Source organism: Zootoca vivipara, chromosome 10, assembly GCF_963506605.1.
Source record: "Zootoca vivipara chromosome 10, rZooViv1.1, whole genome shotgun sequence".
NCBI lineage: Eukaryota > Metazoa > Chordata > Lepidosauria > Squamata > Lacertidae > Zootoca > Zootoca vivipara.
In genome coordinates this window covers 23,769,011-23,793,244 of record NC_083285.1, presented here as the reverse complement: position 1 = coordinate 23,793,244, position 24,234 = coordinate 23,769,011, and positions in this window count along the sequence as shown.

Genomic DNA, 24,234 nt, shown 5'->3' with positions numbered 1-24,234 from the left:
GCCTAAGCCACCTTCTAATTCTTGGAATAGCCAGGCTAGCTTCCTGGTGAGGTCATTAAGAGAACAAAGGAAGGGGCTCTGTGTGAGATGACAAATGGGAGGGGCTGCCTCCCTCAATTTGAGGTAGTTAGAAGGACAAAGACAAGAGTTGGGAGCTGAGAGTTGAGTGATGTGAGCTAGAGGCTAGAAGCAAAGCAGCAAGCTGGAGAGAGGGAGAGAGAACAATGCTTGATTTCTGTTTGAATCCAAGGCTGCAGCTATGGGGGAAGGAAACGTGAACCCTAGGAATCTCACAGGGCTTGGAGATTGGGGTAGCTTGTGACAATATGTTCCTTCAACACAGTGTGGGAGTGCAGGTGGGCAATTTCTAGGCAGTCAGCCTGGTTTTTCCTATCCTGGTGTGACCCAAATTTCACAGCCTGTGTGAAGGAGTTTCTCCACTTCCATCACTCAGCCCAGACACTGAGGTCCTCCTCCAAGAGTCTTCTGCTGGTTCCCTCACTGCGAGAAGCCAAGTTACAGGGAGCCAAGCAGAGGGCCTTCTCGGTAGTGGTGCCCTCCCTGTGGAACACCGTCCCTTCAGAGGTCAATGAGACAAAGAAGTACCCCACTTTCAAAAGACATCTGAAGGCAGTCCTGTATCAGGAAGTTTTTTATGTTTGGTGTTTTACTATGTTGTAATATATGCTGTAAGCCACCCAAATGGGTGGGGTATAAATAAAATAATAATAATAATAATAATAATAATAATAATAATAATAATGCTTCCTGTTGCAGGTAAAACCCTTCTGGCAAGCCAAGCTGGTGCCAAAGGTATTGCTCTGCTTTCCTTTGGACCAGGGGTGTACCCAGGATCAAAACGGGGGGGGGCAAGAGAGGGGAAGAGAGAGGGAAGGAAGGAGGGAGGGAAGAGAGAGACGGAAGGAAGGAAGGAAGGGTGGGTGAGAGCGGGAGAGGGAGAGGGAGGGGGAGGGGGAGGGGGAGGGGGAGGGAGAGGGAGAGGGAGAGGGAGAGGGAGAGGGAAGGAAGGAAGGAAGGAAGGAAGGAAAGAAAGAAAGAAAGAAAGAAAGAAAGAAAGAAGGAGAGAGAAGGGAGGGAGGGAGGGAGGGAGAGAGAAAAAGGAAGAAAGAAAGAGGGGAGAAGGAAGGATGGAAGGAAGGATGGAAGGAAGGATGGAAGGAAGGATGGATGGAGCTCCCGTCCGCCCCCCCCATTCAGGTTGCTTCTCCCCCCCCCACATTCCTGTCACTGGCTGCAGCCGCGGAGGGGGCGGAAACAGCCTGATTTCCATAACCCGCAGCGACTTGCCCCCTTCAGTTTACGGAGGGAAAAAGTGTGGGTTATGGTCCATAAAATATGGTAATTTTTTTTGCTTGGGGGGGGGCAGCTGCCCCTCGCTGGGTACGCCCATGCTTTGGACCATACCAGCGAGGCTGAGAAGGGGAGCTTGTTGTCTGGGCAGTTCAGGACCTCCATCCACAGCAACCCTGGCTTGTGTTCCAGAGAGATCATGTTGGTGTTGCTAATGCAGTCACTTGACTTCACCCCTGGAGGTGCATTGTACACCTTTGTACTCCATTGTATCTTGAAGGCTGGTGGCTGCCAACAATACCACTCCAAATAGTCATGGCTTCCACCAAAGAATCCCAGGAACTGTAGTTTGTTAAGGGTGCTGTGAGTCGTTAGGAGACTCCTATTCATACCTGCCAAGTTGCTGTCAGAGAAATAAGGGACCGGGCCGGAAATAGCAGACCGGAAGTAGCGCTGCCGCCATTTTGGAACTGGGCGGAGCATGCTCAGAAGTGACTTTTGATGATGCTTTGCCCAGTTCCAAAATGGCCGTCGCGTCAGAAGTTGCACTGCAGCCATTTTGGAACTGGGCAGAGCAGCATCAAAAGTCGCTTCTGAGCATGCTCTACCCAGTTCCAAAATGGCCGCCGCGCCAGAATAAACCGGGGGAAAACAAAAAAAATCTGTTTTTTCAGCTAGGAACAGCTGGAAAAACGGGGATTTCCCGGGGGGAAACGGGAGACTTGGCAGCTATGATCCTATTTGCTTCACGGAGCTATAGTTTAGAGTGGTGTAACAGTCAATGCCTCTTCCCACGGAACCCTTAACAAATGACCATCCCCAGGATTTTTTGGGGGGATGCCACAACTGTTTTACAAAACCTAAGAAGGGACTGCTGGATCAGGCCAATTGCTCATCTAGTCCAGCATCCTGTTCTCAAGGTGACCAACTAGAGGCGCATGGGAAATCCAGAAACAGGACCTGAGCACAAGAGCATTCTCCCCTTCTGTGGTTTCCACCAATTGGTATTCAGAAGCATGACTGCCTCCGACTAAGGAGGAAGAGCAGAGCCATTACGGCTAGAGGTATAGCACAACTTTAAATGTATTGTGCAGAGGTGACTATTGACATACACACTCCAATGCTGCAGTGCCATTTACAAGAATATTTGTCCTCTCCTCCTCACCTTCTTCCACGTTATTGTTTAAAAAAGCAGATCAAAATGCAAGAACAGAGGGAAGCCAAGACAATCTTGCCTTCAACACTCCTGTCAGCTATTTGTCCAGCAGAAGCTGGTTTGAGGAGTGTCAAAATGTTCTTGACATATATTTCATTTCACTCTATTTATATGGCTGACTAATAACATGAGTTCTCTCTGGAAAGCTCATAGAAAAGGAAAAAGCAGTGCACAACAATGTCGGGTCAGCCGGGGGCAGGAACGATCCACAGGCATAATGCAGGAACGAATCCAGCCCGTCTCTCCCATTAGCGTTCAGTGTGCAGCTCTAGGGAGTTCCAACAGCCCTTCCGACGATTTATTACGACTCATGTCTTGGAGACACTGAGCACATATTCAGAGTCCAGCAGAGATAAAAGGCAGACGGAGTCAGGCTGAGGTTGTGTACTAAAAGCTACTTTATTAAGCGTAAGGCAGGATAAAAGAAAACATGTCTCCTCTCGCTGAGAGAAGTCCGAGGAAAAATAAACAAATGGAAACAGAATACAGCAAACATCCGCTCCTGTGATTCCAACAATCTTTGCTGAAATGCATAACACAGGCATGTGCCCTGCACAGTGAGAGGAATAGAAACCTAACAAACAACACACCATTAAAGAGCAGTTAGAAAACAGTAGAAAATATCATAGACTTATGATGCTGCAGTGATGTTATTCAATAAAAGCATTGAATAAAGTTTTTTGGCCCCAACAAGGGCCCCCAAGTGTTTTGTTCATTAACCTGCTACAGATCATCAGTCACAACTTTTTAATTACTGGTGGCCTAATGTTATCAAGGGAGGAAGGTGGAGCTGTGGGTTAAACCACAGAGCCTAGGGCTTGCTGATCAGAAGGTCAGCGGTTCGAATCCCCACGACGGGGTGAGCTCCTGTTCTTTGGTCCCAGCTCCTGCCAACCTAGCAGTTCGAAAGCACGTCAAAGTGCAAGTAGATAAACAGCGGGAAGGTAAACAGCATTTCTGGGCGCTGCTCTGGTTCGCCAGAAGCGGCTTTGTCATGCTGGCCACATGACCTGGAAGCGGTACCTCGGCCAATAATGCGAGATGAGCACCACAACCCCAGAGTCGCTCACAACTGGACCTAATGGTCAGGGGTCCCTTTACTTTAATGTTATCAAATAGCAATTTATTAAATTGTTGCAGTCTTATCCTTTTCAGTAGCTCTTATGCATACCATAGCTGCCAAGTTTTCCCTTTTCTCACGAGGAAGCCTATTCAGCATAATGGAAAATCCCTGTAAAAAAGGGATAACTTGGCAGCTATGATGCATACCCACCCCTGTACTATAGGAGAAATGCAAGAGCTGATTGAGAATAAATTATATACGTGTATGCAAAACTACCACCCTGGGTCTCCCATCGTTCTGAATACTTGTTTTCAAGTTGCAGAAACAGCCACACTATTTTTAGTAAATCAGATCTGTGCTGCATGGGAGGTAGACGATTAATTTTAGATGAGAGTGCTTTCCCTCAAATATCCCTTGTTCCATAAAGGCTTGAATAAAAACCCTACAATGTATTTAAATTCAATTCAGGATGCTTTCCTGCATATCTTCTTCCTTTACTGACAATTCATCTCACTGTGCTGTTATTAAATATGCAACAGCCATATTTTAAAGTTTTGGGATTAAAAACACATTCAGAAATTTATCTTCAGCTATCTGTCATGACCTCTCAAGATCTGGCTACCTGAACCAAACTACTGGTGATAATTAAATGTTTCTTTGCATATAGCATACTGCCCCCTGACCCCAATGCAGCTGGGATGTAATTAATGGGATCAGAGAAGGCAGTGATAGGGAAGTTGGTCCCTTTCTCCCTAGGGAAAATATCCAGAAGATGATGACAAAGATGTTGAGGGACCTGGAGGCACAGACTGCTGAGGATCAGTTGAAGAAGCTGGGTAAATTTAGCCTTAGGAAGAGAAAGTTAAAGGGCAACACGACAATAACTTTATCTAGTCTAAATTTGAATTGTCAAATACATTTTTTGCTCCATAGGTCAGAAACTTATTAGGATCTGCATCACAGGACAAATGTGACAGGTAGGAGGAGCCATCACAAATGACTTCAGGTGCTTTAGTGCTTTGAAGTCTCAAAGCTGGGATTTCAAAGCACCTCACAGATAGCAAGGTACTGCTAAAATGATTCAGACTCTGCATTTTAGCAGCTGTTTCAAAGCAAACACCTTGACATTATTAAATCAACATTGTAATAAAATGTATGAATAAGTATGAATAAGTAACAAAAAAGAAAAAAAGAAAAAGTAATGTATTATTTCTTACAGATATATGTGTTAACAGGGACAAATCAGTGAGTCTGACTTTAGAGCCCATTCTGAATAAGCCTGATATAGCAGGAAAAGCAATTGGCATACAGGGGCTCTATAAAAGTCTAATTTTTATTTTTTGTTAAATCCATATAAACTCCTATCTTGGTGATATCAATCTTCAAAACTTCGAAGGGCTTTCACATAGATGGCAGAGAACAATTGTCCCATGTTTCAGAATCCACCACCTTCCAAGGCAGCCTGTTCAATTGCCATACATTGCACATACCATCAGAAAGTTCTTCCTGATATTTAGTCTTCTACCCCCCCTTTTTTTTGTAGCTTGCACTCCTTGGTTTGGGACCTAACTTCCACAGCAACAGAAAACTAATGGGTTCAAATTACAAGAAAGGAGGTTTAGACTAAACCAGAAGAAGAACTTCCTGATGGTTTTAGCTTAAACCTCTTGACAGTAGAACAGATTGTCTCAGAAGATGATGGATGAGGTTGGTCAGCAGAGGCTTGATGGACACCTGTCAGGGAAGATGTAGAATTGGGAGTGGCTTTGCTTATAAGCCCTCTGAGTTCCTTTCCAGTTCTATGGTCAAGAGGAAAATCCCTCTCCTAATGTTTGTATTTGCATTTATGCACCGTAAGCAGCAGTTTTGTATGCTATGGCAGTGGTTCCCAACAGGTGGTCCGCGGACCCCCAGGGGTCCGCGAGCTATGCCAGAGGGGTCTGCAAGATGCTATTAGAATAAAAAATATATTAAATATATTTTGTATGATAACAGATTTTTTGTTTTGGCCACTTCCTGCATGAGCAGAGTCTAGCGCAAAACTAGAATTAGATAGAGGCAGTAGTTCTGCTGTATGCCGTTAGGTGGCACTTTACAAACACTACTGTTTTGCAAAGAGGCAGCGCGCGCATTCTACTAACGCTCACCTCCCCAAGATGCTTTGCGCACGTCGGCTTCATTTGTGCGCTACTGCGCAAGTACCCTGTCTTCTCCATTCCCCTCCCTCCTCCCTGGCGCGCGCTGCCTCTTTCCAAAACAGTAGTGTTTGTAAACAAAGCGTTGTTTTTCGCGGAAGCTACAGTTCGCGTAGTTAAAAATGGACCGTTGGTTTAAAAGTGGTTCGTTAAAATGACAAAGGCCTACAGATGAAGAGGAAGATAATGCATTTGATGTTCAAGCAAGTAAGTCAGTGACTCTCGAACCGATCTTGTCAGTGTCCATTGAACCTAAATCGTTGGCGTCCCTTGAACCTAACCCTTCCAAGATCAGTGTTAAGCTTACTGGAAAAATTAGATTAGGAATTAGGAATTAGATTTAGGATTAGGAATTAATGGGGGTCCTTGTCACAATAGCGGCTCGATGAGGGGTCCTCGAGAAAATTTTGTTGGGAACCCCTGTGCTATGGGCTGCCATTTCCTCTGTTCTTCTTGTATTGATAAAATGGCTCTTTACATTGAATTCATTGCTCTGTGGTTCTTTCTCTCAAGGTTCTGCAAATTTGGTTTAGTGTGGAGGAGACCTGTTTCCCTGTGACTTCACTTCACTCCACTCCTTCACACCTGCCCTTGGAGGGCCAGAATGGATACCAGCAGAAAATCCAAACCATTTACAGTACAGTGGTACCCCTACCTACGAATTTAATGCGTTCCGAACACACATTCGTAAGTCGAAAAAAATTGAAAGTCGAATCCCATAGGAATGCATTGGGAGAAAAAATTCGTAAGTCAAAGCAACCCTATCTAAAAATTCGTAAGTAGAAAAAATCCTATCTAAACCGCATCCAAGATGGCGGGCGGAGCTCCATTTGTAAGTAGAAACATTCGTAAGTAGAGTTATTCATAAGTAGAGGTACCACTGTACCTTGATTTTGCCATTAAATAACAGCTCTTCCCCACTACCATTTAAAGAGACTGAGGAATTTCATAAGAGGCATGTGGTACAGTCATCTTGAGTTTGCACATCAGAATGTAGATGGGAAATCTGTGTGTGACTGAGTGTCACAAGCACCCTAATGTGGAAATCTAGTATGTCAGGAGATGGTTTTAAGTCCATCCTTCTTTCTAACACGCTTGTTTTCTATGTGGAGAGAAACCGCACGTAAATTATCCCACCCTGTTCTGAAATTGCACCATGTGATTTTCTTCTGTGCGCCAACTCTAATTCATTTAGATTTTGGCTTCATGTGACCTTCTGTAGTTTATGCTACAATTTATATCATTTGGTAGAGTTTATCATTGCCTCTTGTATAGTGTTTTTCCTGTCTCTTTAGCACATACCTGGGAGACCTGAAGTGGATTCCTTGGTACATTGATATTGAAGATCAATCCTTTGAACTGACTTAGAAGTTGAAGTATGAATCACTGAGAATAAATAAACCGGTGTTATAAATTCTTGATAGTTCAAATTGCTGTGTAGGCAGCAAATCTTCAGCCAAATGCTAGCAACTTCCAGCCGCCAACCTCATGCTTCAGCTATTCAGGTTTGCTTAATGAGAATGCTTCACAGTTTCAAACCAAACTAGAGCATTTCACTGTATCTGAAGAAGTGTGCATGCACACGAAAGCTCATACCAAAATAAAAACTTAGTTGGTCTTTAAGGTGCTACTGAAGGAATTTATTTTATTTTACTTCGATCCAGACCAACACGGCTACCTACCTGTAACCAAACTAGAGCATTTATACTTCTGTCTAAAGTTAAAAACCACATTTGACTTTGTAACAAATTTCTGTAACTGTATTCCAAGTAATGTGACCACAATTTAGGAGGCAGAGTCAACAATTCACCCAACTGGGTCATCTGCAGACATTCTGATCCATGATTATACCCCACACAACAGTGGCACCAACTTGGGCCCCGTACTGTGGGTGCCCAGTGTCATGATGTTACGACGCAACATGTCGTCACCACCGGGGCACTGGAGCGCCAGAGGTAAGGCAGTGGAGGGTGGCAGTGAGTAGCCAGTGCACGGGATGGAGAGCAAGAAACCAGGAAGATTGGGGCAGGGAAGACTGGGGTGGTAGGAGGACAGAGGCTGGGCACCCACAGAAAAAAAGTGTGGGGTACCCAAGCCCCCAGGGCTTCCTGCAGTTGGTGCCCCTGCCACACAAACACACCTGCATCGCTCTTGCAGTCGTGTAAAAGGCTTTCAAGGGCTTCATAGAAAAATGTTTTGGCAAGCAAATGTATTACATGTAGGACTAGGCAGATTAACCTGAATTTTATATGGTTTTCAATTATTTAAGGTGGGGATGACAGAAGACCATGTGCTTCCATCTTTTTTTGGGGGGAAAATGCACAGGGAGAGATAACATATCTAGGATGATTCAAAGATTTGCTTGTCCTTCCTGTTCACATTTTGAGCTCCTCCTCTCTAAGGCAGATGTTGTTGATCTTCAGATGTTTTTGGACAACAATTCCCATCAGCCCTTGCCAGCATGGCTGGTAGGCAGGAATGATGGAAGTTATCATCCAACAGTATCTAAGGAATAAAGTTTGGAAGGAGGTCTTTGTGATGCAGCCATTGCTCTGCCTGCAGAAAATCCCACGTATTGTTCAGTTCAAAGGACTGCAGGTAGTAGAGCTGGAAAAAAAACTCCCTTTTCTAACTGTGCTAGTTTCACTGTAATTAAAACCAATGTTAGTTAGAATAGACATTCCTGGATTAGATAACTCAGTGGCTTGGCTCAGCACAAATCAACTTAATATGTTAAAATTCAGTCGTGAAAACTCTTTTGCACATTGTCTGCTTTTTGCAATGTCACATAATATGCCGGGAGTTCAATCTTTCTGCACAAACTCTTGATTCAATGAAAAGTGACTTCCATATTGTCTTAGCACTTTAATTTATGACACCAACTAGTCTAGAAGACTCCACTGCTGATGAAGACAAATGCGGGCTCTCTGCACAGAGCAAAACCTGTGGCGTTATTTGACGTTTTGGTGGTTTATTCTAAGTAATGTGTTTTCTGACCTTGGAGTCCACATTTATTTTTGAAGAAGCAGTCTCACATTATTAGAACAATAGTTGCACACTACATTTTCTTCCCAGGCCATTGCTTTCAATAGCCACCTGCTCTCCTAGGCACCTCTGCTGTTACACGATCGCACAAGATAAATAACTGTGGCATAAATTCTTCAAAATGGCGTCACTTGCGGTATTGATCCATATAAATGATTCGTACTGCTTTGTAAAAAACACACACATGCTATCGTCGTAAACATTGAGAGAAAGTAGTATATTTGTGATTTTTATGCTCACTTGCGAGGTGTGTGTGTGTGTGTGTGTGTGATATCCAGCACTGGTCATATTTCAGAGGCAAATCCAAAGGGAAGTGCAGCTTTACGAGAAAATCTCATCCAAGGACAGATTCCTTTCCGTATAGTTAAGTAAGCCCTGGTTCTACACCATTGGTTCTTACTGCATTGAAAATTAGCACCCAAGTGATAGGAGAAGTTGCAGCCACAGAAATACTTATTCTACACACCTATAAAATGAAGAGGATTCCTATGACATATAGCAGGCATGTCCAACTGGTAGATCGTGATCTACCGGTAGATCACTGGACGTCCCCTAAAAAAAGCTCAACATTTTACCTACTCCCTGAAAAAACTCAACAACTTTGACCTGAATCCCCCAAAAGGGGGTAGATCACTGCCAGTTTTTAACTCTGTGAGTAGATCGCAGCCTCTTGGGAGTTGGCCACTCCTGCCATATAGAATCTGGCACTCCTATGCATATGTAAAACAGCCTTTGCTGAGTTTAATTTAAAAGGAAACCTAAAGCTTAGTACCTCAATAGCAAGCACGGAAGGAAAATGTTATTTATAATATGGAGTTCAGGATAAAGAAAAATATCCCCGCTTTCCTTAATCAGTGAGGGGCCTTACTCTATTTATGCATGAATCAGCAAAATGTTAGGCAGTCGTTTTGTAACAAATGTTTAATAGCTGCATACTGCAGGGTGATATTCATGCCAACAGCAGGTCTTTCATCAGACTGATTGCTGGCCAATTTTCATCCTATTTCTCAGCCTTTATACCCCAAAAGGCACCCCAGGTAGCTCTCACATAATAATAATAAAAAAGGCTGCCACAAAGCGAGTAAAATAAAATACATAAATAGAAATAGAAAGAAGCATAGAGAAAGTTTAGCCCCCACATCTCTGGGAAAAGGGTTCTTTAAAAGGAGATGGGGGAAGGGGCCAACCAAGCAACCAATTTGGAAGATACAGTAATTCTGGAACCAGGGGAGGGGCACCAAAAGAAAGGTGGCAGCATCTGCTGATAGCTAACCTGGATTGAAGTGAGGATGGAATGTGCATCAGGGCCCCCAGATGATGGTGTGACCAGGTTCATATGAGAACAAGTGGTTCCTTCAGGAACCCTCAGCCATTTAGGTCTTTATAGGTGGTGGTGGTGGTGGTGGTGGTGATACCACCTGGAAACTAATAAACTAATTGGGAGCCAGTACCAACCCTTCAATACACGCGTCATATGCATTAAGTGACTGATAGAGAATAGAAACTAGAAGAAGAAGAAGAAGAAGAAGAAGAAGAAGAAGAAGAAGAAGAAGAAGAAGAAGAAGAAGAAGAAGAAGAAGAAGAGAGGGGAGGAGGAGGAGGGGGAGGAGGAGGAGTTTGGATTTGATATCCCACTTTATCACTACCCCAAGGAGTCTCAAAACGGCTAACATTCTCCTTTCCCTTCCTCCCCCACAACAAACACTCTGTGAGGTGAGTGAGGCTGAGAGACTTCAGAGATGTGTGACTAGCCCAAGGTCACCCAGCAGCTGCATGTGGAGGAGCAGGGAAGTGAATTTGGTTCACCAGATTACGAGTCCACCTATCTGGTGACTCTCCTGTGGGTCCCAACCCACTGGTTGAAGGCCTAGGCCTAGCCAGCATCTCCCAAAGTGTTCTGTCCAGGGTCCTGGCAGCCTCTGCCTTGCCAATCGTGGCCTTGCCTTACCAGTTTTGTCTCTGGTGCGATCCTGCCTTATCAGACATAACTTTTCTACCAGGAAGTGCTCCTGCTTCAGCCAGCTTCTCCTGTAAGCACTGAGCTGTGATGGGATAGCACAAGGCTTTGTAGAAGAATGGAGTGACTGATTATCCCCAGCGCACAATTAGAGAAATCCCAGGCATTTAAAAAAATGCACAAAATTAGGTTGAGTTAATGCTGCTGCTTGTTTCTTTAAAAACAAGCCCCCTTATTTTGCGTGTTGTTGCCTTCCCTTTTTGTGAGCTGCCAGTGTCTGAATCCATCAATGTGAATTAATAAGATTCTACGGTAATTAACTCACCGCTCATTAGTGTTGCTTACTGGGTTTTAAAAATCAGTTTAGCCTATTGTACAAAATTCGCCCACACTAAATTTAATTTGCCACTCTCTTGCCAGTTTCCCTCCAGCTCCGCCATGAGTATTTACAATCCTCTGAGGGTCTGTCTAATTTAAACATCTTTGGTCGTCAGCAGTTTTGCCTTCTCATTATACACTGCCTCTTGTTGGCCATTAATTAATATACATGGCAAGGGTGGGAAAACCAGTCCCAACAACAGCGATCCTCTATTAGAGCTGCAGATATCCCTTACACTTTTCTGGGTCCTCTTCTTTTGACTCTGCAAGTCTCTTGCAAAGTTTCCATCCAGCATCATGTGAATGATATAATGAAAGCCCTTTAGTCTTTCAGTAAACACGCATGCCTGGGTTTTGTCTTTTATGTAAGAATTTCCTAACCCACCATACCATTCTAAGAAGCTGGAGAGACACAATTTATCTTCACAGATAACAGTATCAGCTCCTCTTTGCTGACTTGCAATTTATTCATACCACTTTCCCCCCTGTCTATTCTATTTGTGTACTTGGGGAGTTATATGGCTCCCCCACCCCCACCCCGATTCCCTCCACTATTTTTCTAGCTACTAAATGAAGGTTCTTTGGTCTTTTAGCTCCCTCAGTTAAACTTAAGAGATGCTTTAAAAGATTGAGAGAAAGCTGGTCACCTTCCACCTACCTAGCAGAACGGCTATTTAAATGATAAATTGCACACTTTCAGTTCTAATGGCAGACAATGCATTGTGCTCCATTCTTTAGATGCACAAGAATTTCCAATTAATACGCTCTGGCTTTGTGATATACTGCAATTTTGACATCTCAAATGGCTTTATCACTAATAGGTTTTATTCAGCTTTATCAACAGCTTCAACTCCCCTCCTGGATTCTCTCTACTATCTTTAATGTTGCTGAACTATAGAAATAAGTCATTCCACATTATTTTTATTTATTTATTTATAAGCAACAACAACAACAACAACAACAACAACAACAACAACAATAATAATAATATATTACTTATACCCCGCCCATCTGGCTGGGTCTCCCCAGCCACTCTGGGCGGCTTCCAACAGAAAAATAGAACACAGTAATCTATTAAACATTAAGAGCCTCCCTGAACAGGGCTGCCTTCAGATGTCTTCTAAATGTCTGGTAGTTGTTTTCCTTTTTGACATCTGTTGGGAGGGCGTTCCACAGGGCAGGCGCCGCCACCACTTGGCCTATTCATTGATGGGACAACCCAAGACATTTTGCCACCAGAGGTGGACACCTTGATTTCATATATAGGAGTCATTTGGAAGCTGAGGTAAAAAGGTAAAGGACCCCTGGACAGTTAAGTCCAGTCAAAGGTGACTATGGGGTTGTGGCGTTCATCTCACTTTCAGGCTGATGGAGCCGGTGTTTGTCCACAGTTTTCCAGATCCTGTGGCCAGCGTGACCAAACCACTTCTGGCACAACAGAACATCGTGATGGAAACCAGAGTGCACAGAAACGCCATTTTCTTTCCCGCCACAGCGGTACCTATTTCTCTACTTGCACTGGTGTGTTTTTGAACTGCTAGGTTGGCAGGAGCTGGGACAGAGCAAAGGGAGCTCACCCTGTCATGGGGATTCGAACCGCCAACCTTCTGATCAGCAAGCCCAAGAGGCTCAGTGGTTAGGCCACAGCACCACCCACTGAATCTCCCTTTAACACTGGTGATGGGACAGCATCTTCCAGCACACCTGAGAGCAGTGGGTTAGTTTAAGGAGAACACAGCAGACCACATGCCACCCCAAGCTCACCACATGCCACCTCAGACACATCATTGCCATTCCCTGCTCCCAACATCTCAGGCAGCTGGATCCTTCCGCCTAGGATAATGTGAAGGATGAAGGTGCCATATTCCTTTTTTTTTCTTTTTTTTTTAATTTAAAAAGTAAACTTTATTGAATCATTTTAAAAGCATGTACAATAAAATTATAAGTTCACAAAATCCAAACAACAAATATGAAAATAAAACCACTTCCCAACTCTTAACGTGTCGCTTATTTCTCCTATTCACTATATTCTTGCGTTGTCATTTCTCCATTTATATCATATTAATATAAATCCCTTTCCTTTTCCCTTGATTCTTTTAACAAAAAAACCCTATTCTCTTCTAACCTAAACAGACCCTTAACTCCGTTTGGATATTCTTCTTCCTAAAATATTCTTCCACATATTCCCACTTTTTAATCAATTTCTGTTTCGATACATTTCTAATTACGGCAGTCATTTTGTCAAGATTCATAAATTCAACTAGCTTTATCTGCCAATCTGCTACCCCTGGTGCCTCTTCTTTTTTCCAATTCTGACCTATCAATAATCGTGCTGCTGCACATCCATAAAGAAAAATGTCTCTTCTATCCTTAGGGAGGTTTTCTGGAAGCAAACTTAATAAAAAATATTCCGGTTTTCTTTTAAAAGTGACTTTCACTATTTTTTTAAATTCCTCATAGACATCCCCCCAAAATTTTTTAATTTTTATGCAACCCCACCAGCAATGCATATAATCCCCTATCCTGTTACTGCACTTTCAACAATTTTTATCGGTATTTTTATATATTTTGGCAATCTTATCCGGAGTAAGGTGCCAACGATAAAGCATTTTCAGCATATTTTCTTTGATTCCTTCGCAGGCCGTGAATTTCATTGTTCTCTTAAACAAATTTTCCCATTGTACTTTATAGATTGGTTTGCCCAGATCCTGTGCCCATTTAATCATAACACACTTTATTTCCTCATCTTTTAATTCCCATTCCAAAAGATATTTATAAATTTTGGATAATAATTTGGTCTTATTGTCAATTATTAATTCCTGAATCTTGGATTTCCCTTTAGGGAACCCTTTGATTTTATGCTCCTTAAAAAGGCTTTGAACTTGGATATATTGCAGCCAACTAGCACAATTTGACCTAATCTGCTCATATGATTTCAATATTAATTGGTCTCCTTTCTTTTCTAATACATCTTGATAAGTTAGACAATTTCTCTTTTGGATTTTCCCTCCCACTGCTGTCATTTCTAGTGGGGAAGCCCACCACGGGATTTGAGGTTCCAATAGATTCCTGAACTCCAACCAATTTTTAAATAAAGTTTTCTTTAAAACATGATCTGAAAATTGTTTAAATTTATTTCCCTCTCCCTGAACCAGGTAAGTATGCCAACCAGATGAATTTCTAAATCCCTCCACCGTCAATATTTCCTCATCTTCCAATACAAACCATTCCTTGAGCCAGCAAAGGCAGGCGGATGCATGGTAAAGCCTAAGATCTGGAACCCCCCAACCCCCTCTTTCTTTAATATCCGTAAGCAATTTGTACTGTATCCTTGGTTTTTTCCCCATCCAAATGAAATTACTTAAATCCCTCCTCCAATTATCGAAAATTTCCTTTTTACCTACTATAGGCAGCATCTGAAATAAGAACAGCATCTTTGGGAGTATTGACATTTTAATTGCCGCAATTCTTCCTGAAAATGAGAGTTTCAAATCTTTCCATCGGTCAATATCCTTTTTAATCTCCTTCCAAACTCTTCCATAATTATTTTCAAATAAATTTATATTATTTATGCCAATTACAATGCCCAAATATTTGAATTTTTTTACTATCTCCCATCCTAAAGATTTCTCCAAATTATCCAATTCATTTCCCTTTATATTTTTGACCATCACCTTAGTTTTTTTCCCATTGATTCTAAGCCCCGATATCTCCTCAAAATTTTTTAGAACTTCCCTCAAGCCTTTAATCGTTTCCTCTGGATCTTCTACCATTACCAACATATCATCCGCGAAAGCGCTGATCTTATATTCTTTCCCCTTAACTTTAATTCCTTTAATTTCTTTGTCTTCCTTGATATCAATTAACAGGAATTCAATTGACAGGACAAACAGCAACGGGGAGAGGGGGCACCCCTGCCTCGTTCCTCTTCCTATCTCAAATTCCTCCAACACCTCCCCGTTTAAAATTAACTTTGCAAATTGTTTACTATATATCGAATTGATTCCTTCAAAAAATCTCCCATTTATGCCATATGTCTCTAGCGATTTCTTCATAAACGTCCAACATAATGAATCAAAGGCTTTTTCGATATCAAGGAAGACAAAGCCCGCTTTTTTCCCCGGGGTCCAGTCTAGGTATTCTATCAGATCCAAAAGGATTCTTATATTTCTAGACATCATTCTTCCTGGTAAAAATCCTTGCTGATTCTTCCCTATGATTCTGATCAAAATCTTTTTTAATCTACTAGCCAAGATATCCGCATAAATTTTGTAATCTGTATTAAGAAGAGAAATCGGCCTGAAATTTCCTACCTGCTTAAATTCCTCCTCATCTTTCGGAATCAAAGTCACATATGCCTCCTGCCACGTCCTTGGCACCGAGCCTCCTTCTAAGATACCATTCACCAATTTTTGATATACCCCTCCTAATTCTTCTTTAAAAATTTTATAATGCTGGCTTGAAATGCCATCTGTCCCAGGGGACTTGCCTGATTTAGCTTTATTAATAGCATCATATATTTCCTGTAATGTCACAGGGTTATTAAGTGCTTCTCTTTCTTCCTCCGTGATTATTTCTCTCCTCCTTTCCCTGAAATAATTATTTAATTTTTCTTCATTTATCCTGCCTTTATCATATAATTTTTTATAATATTTAATAAAACATTTTTGAATGTCTTCTATTTTTGTTAACCTTACCTCACCATCCTTAATCCCACTAACTATCCTTTCCTTTTGGATCTTTCTTAATTTCCATCCTAATAGTTTCCCCGTCTTATCTCCCCACTCAAAATTTCTTTGTTTAGCCCATTTAATCTTGTTTTCTATTTCCTGGCCTATCAATGCAGAGAGCTCCTTCTGTAATATTTTAATTCTCACCCCCAACTCTTTATTATTTGGATCGTCAACTAATTCTTCCTCTTTCTTACCAATTTCTTTCTTTATCTCTTCTATGTTTTTCTCTCTTTCTCCTTTTATTCTGCTCTTTTGTTGGATATACAGTCCCCTAACAAAGGCCTTCCCCGCATCCCATACTGTTGTTATATCTACTTCTTCTGAAATATTATTTTTATAGAATTCTTTTAACAGTTCTTTCATTTTTTTTACAAATGCCTCATCGTTTAAAATCCTCTCATCCATCCTCCACCTATTAAATTTCATATTTTTCCCTTTAATTTTTGTCATAATTGGGTTATGATCAGTTATTGATTTAATCATTATTGCGCATTTATTTGCTTTCTGAATTAAGCCAGGTGTTAGCCAAATCATATCAATTCTAGATGCTGATCTTTTAGCATGGGAAAAATAAGTAAATTTCTTCTCAGTCGGGTTATCCCTTCTCCAGATATCTACAAATTCATAATTCTTAATCAGGTTTAGAAAATTTTCTGGTAACTTCCCTCTATCCTTTTTCCTTTCCCTTCTATTTGATCTATCTAGTTCTGGTTGTGTTACCCCGTTAAAATCTCCTAATAAGATTATTTCCTCATCCATAATATACTCTCCCATCTTTTCTCCCAATTTTTTAAAGAAATCTTTTTTACAACCGTTTGGCGCGTAGATATTTATCACTACTACATTCTTATCTGGGATAGTTAGTCTCACTCCCACCATCCTACCCTCCTCATCCTGAAATAATTTCTCCGATTTGATATTTTGTCTGACATAGATTACTACCCCCTTTTTCTTTTTCTTATTGCATGAAAAAAATTCCGTTCCTAATCTTTTATTGACTAATATTCTCTCGTGTTTTTTAGAAATATGGGTTTCTTGGAGCGCAATAACATTCCAATTATTCTTTTTCAATATGCGTTCTATCTTGTTACGTTTACACTTATTATTTAACCCGTTGGTATTCCAAGAAACAATATTAAGATCCATTACTTTATTAAATTTCACACAAAAAAAGATTTCTAAAAAATATTTCTACATAGGCAGATTATTCTCTCGAAACAGCTTTAATACAAAGTAGAATGAATTTTTCTAAAGAAGAGGTTATGATCCAGTTTGGCACTTCTGCTATTACTCTCAGGGTTACTTGTACACCTAAACTTACAAAGAAGAAAATTCAACAGATCAGATTATCAGTTCAGACTATTTTTGCTAATCTCCCATTCAATCATTCAAGTTCGTCTCCCCCTTCCTCCCCTTCCTTAAAGAGCTCTTTCCTGTTTCTATTACAGAATCTCTCCGCTTCTTCCACCGATCGGAATGTTCTTTTTCTACCTTTAAATACAAAGGTGAGCCCCTCGGGATACTCCCAAGCAAACCAAATACCCTGTTTTGTTAGGGCCTCTGTCAAGGTGCCATATTCCTTGCTTTATGATCAGTCCCTCTGTTTCCAGTGTTCAGGTGTGAGTGCCATACTGGAATGAATGGAATTCTGACTGACCGCTGGGGTGGAGAACCAGAAAACCATATTGGATGGGGAATGTAATAAATTAGTGTGGATGATGATGATATCATGTTTACTCAGAAATACATCCCACTGTGTTCAGTGGGACTCATTCTTAGTATCACAATATGAAAGCCCTGGTGCTTTGCCGAAAGGAAACAAAAGCACTCTTTTAAATATTAAATGGTTCAAGTCAGAAAACAGCAAGGGAAAATGTCTAAAGAGTTGAGGAATGCTGGCAAATTAGAGGTCCAGCAAAGGGAACAGTGGGTGAGGTATCAGAGAAGGGGAGCTGATGGGGGGGGACAGATATGTTAGATAATGTGAGAGACTGAAGAAATAGAGGTCCTCATTAAACACTGAAGAGGCATTTAAACTCGGCACGACTTAGTTCCAAGCAGCTTTGTTTAGGATCAGGTGGTAAATGTTTTGAGGTTTATCAAGACAAACACAACTGCTCCTGGGATTTGCTGCTTCGAAGGTGTGACATTAGGAACAGGTGAAAATAGACTTGGTGGCCTCGCCTTATTGTCGTTTGGGACTTGTGTGCACTGCAAAAGATTTACACCCCCCCCCCCCAATATGTAGTATTATTCTGCCATGGGGGAATCTAGCTGAACACAGGAAAGGTTGTCAAAGCCCAGAACCACAAGTGCCCATGAGTCATTGTACCTGGACTAATCTTTGATCTAAGAAATGCCCTTAACCATCATAAAGCATTAGATCAGCACAAAACTGGAGAACATGCTTCTCTGTGACAATGGAACATGTCTTGTACTCTGTTTGAAAACCACATCAGTCTATGTTTTACATATCATTTAGGACAGTGATATCAAAACAATGGGATCAGCTTTGCAAGATGTACACAAAATTTTCAACACAGCTAAAGAGCATCACCAGTTTTTTTTGTTTTAGAAGTAGGTCAGTGGTTTGTACTACTTAAAGTTACTTGGAATATCCAGGTTCTGGGTAAGAAATGCATGTCTAAAACTACAGCAAATGAAATATTCATGGTTTTCTTTAAAAATAAATAGACTGAGTTAAGATGAAGAAAGAGATACAGTATTTGCCTAATGCAATGGATGTCATCATTGGTTTGTTTTAAGAGTGCTTTTCATATTCTTATTCTGGAATCTGATGACCTTGAAGTATTGTCAATCTTTCATTTTTGTCCTTAGCAGCCAAGGGGGAATTGTGCAACTAAATACCAGATCAAATTTCCACATTTGGAAGCAACTTGTTTTGCATTAAGATTTATCCAGACATTTGTTTTTCTATCAATAAAACTTGTTTATATAATTTCCTTTCTTCCCAACTTTGCTCCAACTAACTTTTCTCCAAGCAGTGAGCATTTTTCTTACCTTCATTTTATTGCTACAATCACCAGTGTCTAAATAGGGCTTTGAACCACGCCTAATATGACCCTCTAGTAGTCTAGTTAGTACACTGGCCATCTCTTATATTTTAACTACACACAGTCTTCCTGCCATTCCCTTCTACTGATTTTTAATGAATAGCACTTTCAAATATTGGGTAAATCTCAAACAGTTAAGTATGCTTAAGAGTGCAAACCTATTTACATTGGCTCAGATTGAGATCTAGGCAGCAATCCTATGCATACAACCTTGAGAGTAAATTCTACTGAAAATAGTGGGACTTGCCTTTGAGAAAACATGCTTGGATTGTGCTGTAGTTTCAGGTAAGTTATGCCTGGTGTGTATCTTACACCATGGACTTTTACTAGACTAGAATCGAGTGTCAAAGTACCACTTACGATGTGTGCATGAAATTCTTACATGCGATGTACAAACACACTCTTTAATGGCCACTTGGAAGTTGGGGTGCCATAACAATACTTTTTTTTTCTTAAAGTGTCAGCTGCCTTGATAATCTGACTCCAAGTCAAACAAGTGTGGGGTATGTAAAAATAAATATATTAAATATTATGGATTGTCAGATCTCCCCATAAAATCTGTCCAACTTACTATGTCCCATTTTATCAGTTGTTCCAGTATCGTATTAGTATATGTATTGAATAGAAATGGAGACAGGCTGGTGAGAAACCCTTACTCTTGCTTTTGATTTCAAAGGTAGAAATAAAATTACATGCTTCTCAAACACCAGGTACACACTGAGTTCATCTATTGATGGAAGAAGCATCTGTTCTGCCGCTCATGTCAATTTAACATATTTGCCTCGGCAGATCAGAGGAACTGCTGTATTTTGCAAGAGGATGTATCAGCCTGCTTTGATGAGTCTTGTCACTCTCACTTATTTCCACCCAGATCGATACAAGAGTTCATGGAGCTGCTTACAAATACAATGAAAGCTAACCGTTAGAGCAACAATGCAAAGGACTAGCTTCTCCAACATGAGCCTGATTAACCAAATACTAATTTAGGCTTAGGAACTCTGTGGGCCTCCAAAGGTTGATGGACTCAAACTCCCATAATCCCCAGTTAGCATGGCAAATGTTCAGGGGTGACGGAAGCTGACGTTCAACAATATTTAGAGAGCCACAGCCTCCATATTCCTCCCATAAGTTATCACCAGAGGTCCTTCTCAGAGTCCCTCTGCCTTTCAAAATGGGAAAGATAACCGGGGAGTGTACCTTCTCAATTGTGGAGTTACCTCCCTTGGAAGGATTGCCGGATGCTGAACCTGATGCGTGTTTGGTGCCAGGCTTTCTGTTAGTACAAATGTTCCTGCACACCATCAAAACCGATGCAACCATCTGTATTAGTGCTACTGATTTGTGCTGCTCAACTCAGGTTTTGATTGCTCTACTGTGTTATGTTTATGTTTGATGTTATTTGATTCTGGTTTGATCTTGAATCTTTATAAGATGCTCTGTTAAACTGAAGGACAGCATTATATAACAACAACAACAACAACAACAACAACAATTATCATTGTGCAGGCACTGCATTTCGGTATCATTCTTGAGCCCTCCGAGAGAGTCCTGACACTGACATGTATATGTTCTAACATATAAATTTTTTGCCCCAAAGTTAGGCTGAAGGCTTGCCTGAAGGTACTTTTAAATGGCCTGGTAGACAGTTGACTTGCATGGTAATCTAATCTAATCTGTATCTATTTATATCTGTCTATATCCTTATGTAGGGAGCCAGGTGGCGCTGTGGGTTAAACCACAGAGCATAGGGCTTGCTGATCAGAAGGCCGGCGGTTTGAATCCCTGCGATGGGGTGAGCTCCTATTGCTCAGTCCCAGCTCCTGCCAACCTAGCAGTTCGAAAGCACCTCAAAGTGCAAGTAGATAAATAGGTACCGCTCCAAGTGGGAAGGTAAACAGCGTTTCCGTGCGCTGCTCTGGTTCGCCAGAAGCAGCTTTGTCATGCTGGCCACATGACCTGGAAGCTGTATGCCGGCTCCCTCGGCCAATAACGCGAGATGAGCGCCGCAACCCCAGAGTTGGTCACGACTGGACCTAATGGTCAGGGGTCCCTTTACCTTTACCTATATCCTTATGTATCTCTATGTATCTATGCATCTATTTATCACCTACCAATTCACACATAGATTTATTGACAGATTGATATATACATTTCTAAAGCATCTCATGAGTTTGGAACTGTTGAGAGTTGATTCATGATGTTTGATGGAAATGCACTTGAACTTGGGGAACATCCAGGCCACAGAAGAGCAAATGGCTATCAGTCAGCTGCGACCCGAATCCCAGCTACTACACCTGGCTCCTTCTTCTGTTTTGGGGTAGCGAAAAGACTAGAATCCAGGCAGCTCACCTGAAGCCCAGCTGCACCAACCCACTCCTCCCTCACTGATTTTTGACAGTGTAAAGACCTAGAATCCTAAAGAGGAGAAAATATATGCAATGAGAGCATGTGCTGGAGAGGGTAGGAGCCCAAATTTTGCCAAAGTGTATTCTTTTATGTAAGCTACTTTGAGGAATTTTTTAAAGGGAGGGTAGAAACCAAATGAATTAATGGATTGGGAGGCAAGGCTGAAATCACTTTGTACGTTAATCCCCGCTCACTATATGCCACTTGTGTGCAGTTGGCAGCATTGCCAGAGACTTGTGCGCTCCATATGTGCAGGGAGCCAGTTTGGGCAGTGAATAGTAACCCTGCAACCAGGTGGTCACATCAGTCTACCCCAGGCATCCCCAAACTCGGCCCTCCAGCTGTTTTGGGACTACAACTCCCATCATCCCTAGCTAAGAGGACCAGTGGTCAGGGATGATGGGAGTTGTAGTCCCAAAACAGCTGGAGGGCCGAGTTTGGGGATGCCTGATCTAACCCATCAACAGAATACTGCTATTTCCCCCCCTTTTAAAGTATCAGAACATTGGAAACTTTGAGTCCTGATGTGTGATCCACAATATGCGGCATCAAACATTTTATTTAGTTGTTGTATTTATACCCTACCTTTTTCTCCTAGGAGCTCAAGGTGGTGAACGTGGTTTTCACCCACCTCATTTAATCCCAACAACCCATTCAGGTACGTTAGGCTGAGAAACAGTGACTGGTTCAAGGTCACCCATTGAGCTCCATGGCCAAGTGAGGATTCAAACCCTGGTTTCCCAGGTCTCAGCCTGATACTGTAACGCCTACACTGATCCAAGTGACAAGAGAAATAAAAGTGCTTGCAAATGTATATACCAGCTCTGTAAATGGTTTCTTTCTCCACAGCTGAAAGTTATCACTTAGGAGTTGCTTCCTGATAAATCTGGAAAGAATCTAATCTTGTAGCAATCTGGAGGAGAGTTTACATGTACACAAAATGTTTGGCGCATTCGCAGCTAATGTGTCTTTCAGACTCCTTCATGCTGTGTGTGTGCGCATGTTTAATTTGCTCAGTTTCAGATTCTACCAGAACCTCCAGCAAATTATATGTTCCAGTGGTAGTCTCATACTTAAATATTATGACACCAATTCACAACAGGTGAAACAAATTAAGTGGCAGAGCATGGAGTGCTATCCAACAGAAGGTTGAATGAGTATTTATCTTAGCAAGGGATGATTCTGAGTGATGGGAAGCGATGGCAGGACTCTGATAATCAACACTCAGCAAAGGGCTCTCCAGTTGATTTTTTTAAACTAGGAAATCATCTGTGTTGTATGAGGATGCCAGTAGCTAATTTGATAAAGTGGCTCCTGGGCTGAGAGTTGTCTCTGGGTCAAACTAGACTGGCATGCTTGGTTTTGAGTCACTAAAAAGCACTGATAGAAGTGGGGATTTAATCCTTTGTCTCTCAATAGAAGCCAGGCTCATAGTAATGGCATATGCTGCACATTTTCAGAAATACTATTGTTCCCTTTCCATATTCTATAATTGAACTTTAGCATTCTCTCTTTTTAAAAAAATGAAAAATCTGACCAGGACTGAGTTTAGGTTAACCCTGCCACAAATTATGCCTTGTGAGCTGAAAGTTTGTGCTCTTGGAAAAAATTCCTTGTCCAGTTCATAACTTGAGTTGAGGTTCATCAGACTCACTTTCAAACATAGAACCACAGAACTGTAGAGTTGGAAGAGGCCTTCTGGATTCATCTAGTCCAACCCCCTGCAATGAAGGAATATGCAGCTGTCCCATAAGGAGATCAAACACGCAACCTTGGCATTATCAGCACCATGCTCTAACCGACTGAGCTATTTCATTTCATTTCATTTCATTTCCATCCCACCTTTTCTCTTCAAGGAGCTGAAGGTGGCATACATGGTTCTCCTCTTCCTCATTCAATCCCCACAACAACCCTGTGAGGTAGGTTAGGCTGAGAGAGGTGGTGACTGCCCCAAGGTCGCCCAGCTTAGTGGGGGATTTGAACTTTGCTCTCCCAGGGACACTATAACCACTACACCACACGTTTTCTGCTTGCCACATACTGGAGCTGAGGTTTGAAACAAAACCATGTCCAGTGTGTCCCTTTGAGCGAGCGCTGCTCCTTCTCCACGTAGCCTTCGAAGTCTCGCCTTTTCTCTTGCAGAGCTGCTTTCAGGAGCTCTCCAAGTGCTGATCAGAGATGTCGCCAAAAAGCGCAAGCTGGTGCCTCGCCCTCGCGGTTTGGGAATTACTGTACCCCGCAACCCGCATGCGGGGGGCAGGGAGGAGGGGGAAGAGTACGGCTCTTTCACCCAGTCTCCTGGAGACGGGGACAAGCGGGGTCCTTCGATGTTGCAGCGCGTGAGAAACCGGGGCTCACTCTTCGCTGGTTTCACCCGTCTCCTGCTACCACCTCCTGTTCACCACCGATCAGTATTTCCTAGGAATGGTGAGATGTCAGTGGACGCGCAAAGCTGGGACTCAGGCGCGTCGGAACAAGCATACCAAAAGGATCGCCCCCTCCCGAATTTGGGGGATTCTTCGGTTACATGCAAGAAAGATGCACTTCAACCATTGGGTCTAGGCTGGATTACAGGAAAGTCTCTTTCACAAGGGCAAGGAGTCGATTCCGCTTTCGCTCAGGCTGTACAGGGGGAATTGTATCATCGCGTGGTGGCTGCCCCTTGCCTGCAGATTACTCCTTCTTTTCCGAATCCCAAACTCGTCGGCTTCTTATACACGTGTTCATCTTCTTTGGGGATCCCGCACGAGCTGTTTCCAGGCTTTATTCTGTACGTGTGCGTGGGGAGTGGGAGCGCGATTTCTATCCAGAAGGATACCAAGATGGCATATGCACAGCAATACAATACAGCGTGCA